Genomic DNA, 6,597 nt, shown 5'->3' on the forward strand with positions numbered 1-6,597 from the left:
TCCGCTGCTCAATATACAGCATTAAATTAAGATAAACAAAGTTTGGTTCTACCCCAGAAACACAAACTATCTATAATGCTTACAAGAATAGGCTACATCCTAAAATATAATTAGAAGTACAATTAGCATCAAGCTACACTTGAAAATGTATGTAATTATTAATGTATTTGCTTACCCACTTTAAACCATCATTGAGTGCTTGTAATAACTTCCGATTGTGATCTATAGTTGATTTTGATTAATAAGCAGACACATGCACTCTTTGTATGTTTAATAACGCTACACTGCTAATATTTGTCATAAACATCCTTTATTGCTATAAAAATACCATGAGCTGCATACAAAACACATACAGAAAATATATTGTCATAATCATGTCTACTTGCTTTCATATTTCATGTGTAGAAAAAGAGTGAATGCACTCTGACTCATAACACTCGCGCATGTGGAAGAAAACGCATGGTGCTCTACTGTGATTACATAATTCAGTGGACACATAATAGAAATGTTATTCTGTATAAAGAACATGTGAGAATAAATCTGTTCTCAAATACCAACGTTAACAAGAACTCAGCATCCACTCTCTTCTCTTCTACACTGGTTTTCGAAACAGCGCCACCACTCTCAGCCTTTTGTGCAACAGCAGCTGCTCCGGTCACGTGATCCTAGCTCAAATCTTATTGGATGGCCCGTGATTTCGCTTTGCGAAACTGAAAAGATTCATCAGACTGGTTAAAAAAAAAACATTTGCATTTTCGGTGCACGAATGTTCGCGGTCTATGTGGAAGCATCCATAGAAATCTATTGTTTTATTCCAACGCGTCATCGCGTCCGATATTCGTTTCGCTTTTTCGTGCTCGGTGTGGAAAGGCCTTTATGCTGCACTTCATTCAATATGACAAGTCTGAATTTCCAAATCCTGTTTGAATAAAGTGTGTTTCTGTGGACAACAGTGGGAATATCTCATATTTGATTTTGACTGGAATGCAGCAAAAGTGTCTGTTCTCATCAGTGTCTGATCATGTTCACTCTACTCATCACAAATCCAGCGTTTGTCTTTTTTTTTTCACTGAATTTGTCCATGTGCTTTATTTTTTAATGTGTTTGTTTGTTGTCCCTCTGCAGTCTGGTGCTACTGGTGTTTTTGAATGTGATGCTGTTCTACAAACTCTGGATGCTGGAGTATTCTACACAAAGCCTCACCAGCTGGCAGGGCTTACGCCTACATGAAAGGTACAACACATACTACAACTGCTTCACACCTACAACAATATTGAGCCAAGACCCACCCAGGATGGTATTAAACTCCACCCACAGCAATATCACGCCCAGAACACTATTGAGCCTCACCCACATTTGTGATCTCCTTCCACAACACCATGACCCACCACAATTATATTGACCTCCACCAGCTTCACCCACAAAGCCAAGCCACATCCACAACAATATTGAGCCACGCCCATAATTATGAGCTCCTCCCACAACACCAAGACCCACCCACAATGGAATTGCGCTCCACCAACAACAATGTCAAATCACACCTACAAAAATATTGAGTCATGACCATAGTTGTGAGTTCCTCCCACAACACCAATACCCACCCACAATAATATTAAGCTCCACCCACAACGTTTCAATGTCGAGTCACTACAATATTGAGCCACACCTCCCACAACATCAAGACACACTCATTATGTGGTTCGACTAGGTGAGTTCGACTTGAAGTGGTAATTGAGGTCTATCAAACCCCACCCACAATATTATTAATCTCCACCTACAACAATACCAACCACACCCACAACAATACTGAGTCATGCCCACAAAAATTCAGAATCACACAAGTCACGCCCACAGTTGTGAGCTCCTCCCACAACATCACAAGCACAAGTTTGGACTGCACTCGACCCTGCTGAAATTTAAGTGTCTATACATTCCTAAACTCGCTTGACAGACCTGTTTAGATCACTGAGTAGTGGTGTTTTTGTTACCATGGGGTTTAGCAGTAAACTGCCGCAGACACAGATGGAATGGGCACAGCTCCTGGAGTCCCAGCAACGCTACCACGACGCTGAGCTGCAGAAATGGAGAGAAATCATTAAATCTTCAGTACTGTTATTGGATCAGGTATAAAATATGTTTGCATACACGCTGAAGCGATTTGATTGAGCTTGATTGTAAAATGACCGCATCTGTGTCTTCACATAGATGAAGGATTCCTTACTGAGCCTACAGAAAGGTGTGGGTCTACGAGATTGCAACTCAGACTCGGGATGAGAAGAGGAGTCGATATTACTGACACTTACCCTCCAGGCCACCAGGGCGCGCTGTGCAATGTAGAGCCACTTATGAGAACGAACGGCAAAAAACAAAGGGCCCAAATGTGCGTGTATGACTATGCATACTAAACAAAAGAGACACTTGATAGAGACCAGAAGAAGAAGAGATGGACCAGAAACTGCCATCGGCCAATCCAAGTGGGACAGCAAGCCCACAGGAAGTGGGGCCATATCTGTCCCATGGAATTGTGGGATGGCTAGAGTCCGAATGGGCTCACCACTGTTCCAGCTTTCTTTCAGGTTCTCTTTCTGAGGATGTTACTGTTTGCAAAGTAACGGAATGGACCTGGGGAAGAAAATGAAGAGCATGCTTTTAATTTTTTTTAGCCCTCCTTTCTTTTGAAGTGTTTTTATTGGTACAAGGAATGAGGAAAATTATCTTTTAGCTTGCTTTTGACCTGTAACGGCACAGCTGCCCTGTCCCTTTTCCCACTTGTGAGAGTTTTGCACAGAAAGCATTATGAAATCTAGTTCACTCATGTTCTACAGTAGTATCAAGGCTGGTTTCCTTGATAATTCTGCGAAAATTATTAAGAAAGTTAAAACTAGTTTCCACAAAAGGGCCACTTGCGCTAAAAACAGAGACCTTAAATTTCGGTGAACCGTTAACCATTATGCTAAAGAGTTTTTGCGCCAGAGAAAAACTGAAAAGGGACACCGCAGCCAGAAAGATGGATAAACATTGTTCGTTTTTGATTACTAAACTGTGATATCTCCTGCTTTATTTGAAGATATATATGAATATGTTTGAAATATATACTTTATTCAAGATTTAATATATATTTCAATATATAGAGAGAGGTCATTGTAGATATTTATTGTTAATTTATGTACATAGAACACTTATCAAAGCTCTAGAAGGAAAGAGTTTATAATTATTAAACTGCGTTTTATTCAGTGACACGCACAAGCACGTTTGAGACGTGTCCGTGTGAGCATGTGCTACCCCGTGTGTCGTAAGTTGATCTGTCTATTTTGGTGAATGTAAGAATGTTCGTGTGATGTTTTAAATCATTCCACTTGTACGTCTTGTGTCTTCCTCCCGGCACATGAAGCCAAACTGCCTTTTTCTTGCCCAGCAGCTCAGTCCACTGGGCATCTGTTTACACATCCGCCTGGCTTCAGAAACCGAGCGGTCAGAAAATGACCATCCAGCTTGGCCAAGAGCCCACACACGCATGCTTTCTCTGCTGTGGCACCATTCCTGTTTTTTATTTAGCATGAGGTGAGAGTCTGGACCAGGAAGCACTGCAGGAAATGGCACTGGACACACTTCAAGTTTTAATTGAACCGATAGCCCATATTTTGTCATTTTTAAATCAGTCAAATAAAAGGAAAGTTATGTGAGGTGGTAATGACTTTTTTTTTTTTTTTTTTACAGAGCACAAGTGCTCTAGCCTATAAACCAAATATAGTATTTATACTAGATGGTAGAATGTATTTATATATAACATAAAATGCAACGATTCCCTTTTTATGCAGACAGAGGACAATGTAAAAAAAATCTCATGTGAGACGACATGAAGAGAAGCGGCACTTTACATTCAGGCATTGTAGGACAAAGTCTGATATATGAAATATATGTTTGCTGGCACATTGCTGGTAGAGTATATGTGACCCTGGAGCACAAAACCAGTCTTAAGTCGCTGGGGTATATTTGTAGCAATAGCCAAAAATACATTGTATGGGTCAAAATTATTGTTTTTTTTTGTGCCAAAAATCGTAAAGATCATGTTCCATGAAGATATTTTGTAAATTTCCTACTGTAAATATATCAAAACGTAATTTTTGATCAGTAATATGCATTGCTAAGAACTTAATTTGGACAACTTTAAAGACGATTTTCTCAATATTTAGATTTTTTTGCACCCTCAGATTCCAGATTTTCAAATAGTTGTATCTCGACCAAATATTACCCTATCCTAACAAACCATACATCAATGGAAAGCTTATTCAGCTTTCATGTGATGTATAAATCTCAATTTCGAAAAATTGACCCTTATGACTGGTTTTGTGGTCCAGGGTGACATATGATAATATTCCAGCTATAAACCACATGGTATTGTATTGAATGTATGCCCCCCCGCCCCCCACCGAAAGAAAGGAATCTGTTGTAATGTCATTTGAATCGTAATTTGTGTTCCACAGTCCAGCACTTTGGAATCTGATGGAGTTTTTGGGTTGGATCTTTAGAATCCATCTTAAGTGTTGCTCTGTGCAGTGTTTGAAGCCGGCATTTTATTCCAGGATGCAGTTGAACTACTGAGATTTTACGTTTGACAGTTTCTCCTACTAGTTTCTTCACTGTTAAAAAAAACTTCAGTTCTAAGACATTTATTTTGGCGTTAGAGTGCATCTGTATAGGTTGTTGGGTGTGTATTCTGCAATATGGATTTGATTTCTCTTTTTTCATTATGTGTGTTTTTAGAAAAGAAGAATTTCTCTTGGTTTGGTATTTTAGAACTGAAAATGAAATCACTGTCACAATCATGTTCACCATACTGTATGTGTGTAAGTGTGTGAATGCCACATGTGAAATTGTGTTTAAATTCGTTTTCTTTGTGGACCACCCATTTTCTTCTGCTACACTAGTAAACTTTACTGACTCCACCTGAGCAAAAAAAAATGATAATTAACCCTCAGCCTGATTGTTTTGCTCATATGCAGTTACTTCTTGTGATGTATCTGACCAAAGATTTGAGTTTGCATTGTGCAACTGAGAAAAGTGTTGCCGTTATTAGAGATTTGGCTTTTGAAATTATGTTGAGCATTTGTGATCAAGTATTCAGACAAGACACACTGCTCTAAATTCTATTTCAAATGTTCATATCACACGCCATTCATTAGACTGTGCTATGGGATTTTAGTGTCCACTGATGTCATTTCCACTGTACTGTACCTGTGCTGTAGTTCCATGATCGACATGACAACTGTATCCAGCAACAAACTGTCTCACAAATCAACTGTTTTATTTTCTTGAAACTGTAATGATTGATTTCTGTTGATGTCCATTTATGACATCCCATAACTTAACTGGTGTAGCAGTGACTTACTGTATTTTTTCCCTCTTCTTTTTAGAGCTGTTTTTATCTCTAGGCCAGGCTGATTTATACATGTTTCCATATGCACTGTATGTATAAGACAATATGTGCAGTGTTCACTGAAATAGGAAGCGGAACTGTGCTGCGCACAGTTTTTCATTTTTCCAACAAATTTGTCTAATGGAGACTCTGATTCAGTGGCTCTGATCTATGTGAAGTAGACAGATTACAAATAATAATAAGAAGAATAAAACAACACTGGGAATATACTTTGTGATTTTTATTATCTTAAGTTTCTAGAGTGCTTTACCATGGATACCATAGAGAAATATTACATTTGTTTCCTTAAATACACAAGTTACAATGATTCCGCAGTATGCTAATATCACAGGCAATTGCATTATGCTTTTGGGAGTTTGCCTGAAGCGGAGTCGAAGCGTTTAACAACTCATTAAAAAGAAATCTCAGTATTTTCAATACAACAGAGAACTATCACGCTATCATGGTGCACTCTCATGTCTAGCCACCAGATAGAGACATAACCCAGTTCTTTCATTACGTAATCGCCAGATGCATGAATATATCTAGCAAACATCCAGCTTGCATCAGCCTTGCGTTTTAAAACAATTAAATACAGATGTGTTTTGTTGAAATATCAATAGGCTATTAGATTTAAAGGTGTATAGCTACTAAGGAAAAACGCATTCGCGTATAAAAATAGTCTATATAATTCCTATAAAACATTTTATTTATTTTTTTTTCAAAAATATTTTAAGATATATTTCAATAATATATAATATTAAAAAAAAAATAACGTGGTGGAAATAAATGACGGCTCCAGTTCCTTGCAAAAACATCTATATCCTATGTCAAAGCCAACGAACCCGACATATTTGCCAAGCATTCATTAATTATCCTTATTAAGTCACCCACGCATTCATTTTCGCGTCTTCTGGCCTGTCCGTCGGTCGCACCAGACAAATTAATATTCTCGGCGTCCGTTCATTCATTCATTCATCCATTCATCCGTCTACGGTTGAGCGCACGAAGACCCGCCATGGTCTGAATGCAAATGAAGCTGCGGGGGACTGACCAATTAGAGTGAGGGAAGTCCACGAGAGGGCGGTGACTGAGAGCTTTCAACCAATCACAGCGGATAAGGCGGGATATTCTAATGAGCAGGGAACACCTCAATGTACAGCAATGCGAGGGGCGTGAGG

At 38.8% G+C, this 6,597-nt stretch overlaps 1 pseudogene; it reads left to right on the forward strand.

The window, feature by feature from the left end:
* The window catches only part of LOC107692521 (GRAM domain-containing protein 1B-like), a 32,147-nt pseudogene extending 28,751 nt beyond the window's left edge, over nucleotides 1-3,396 (forward strand).
* Nucleotides 3,397-6,597: the final 3,201 nt, after the last annotated feature.

The sequence above is a fragment of the Sinocyclocheilus anshuiensis genome, unplaced genomic scaffold, assembly GCF_001515605.1.
Source record: "Sinocyclocheilus anshuiensis isolate Anshui unplaced genomic scaffold, SAMN03320099.WGS_v1.1 scaffold1082, whole genome shotgun sequence".
NCBI classification, from domain to species: Eukaryota; Metazoa; Chordata; class Actinopteri; order Cypriniformes; family Cyprinidae; genus Sinocyclocheilus; species Sinocyclocheilus anshuiensis.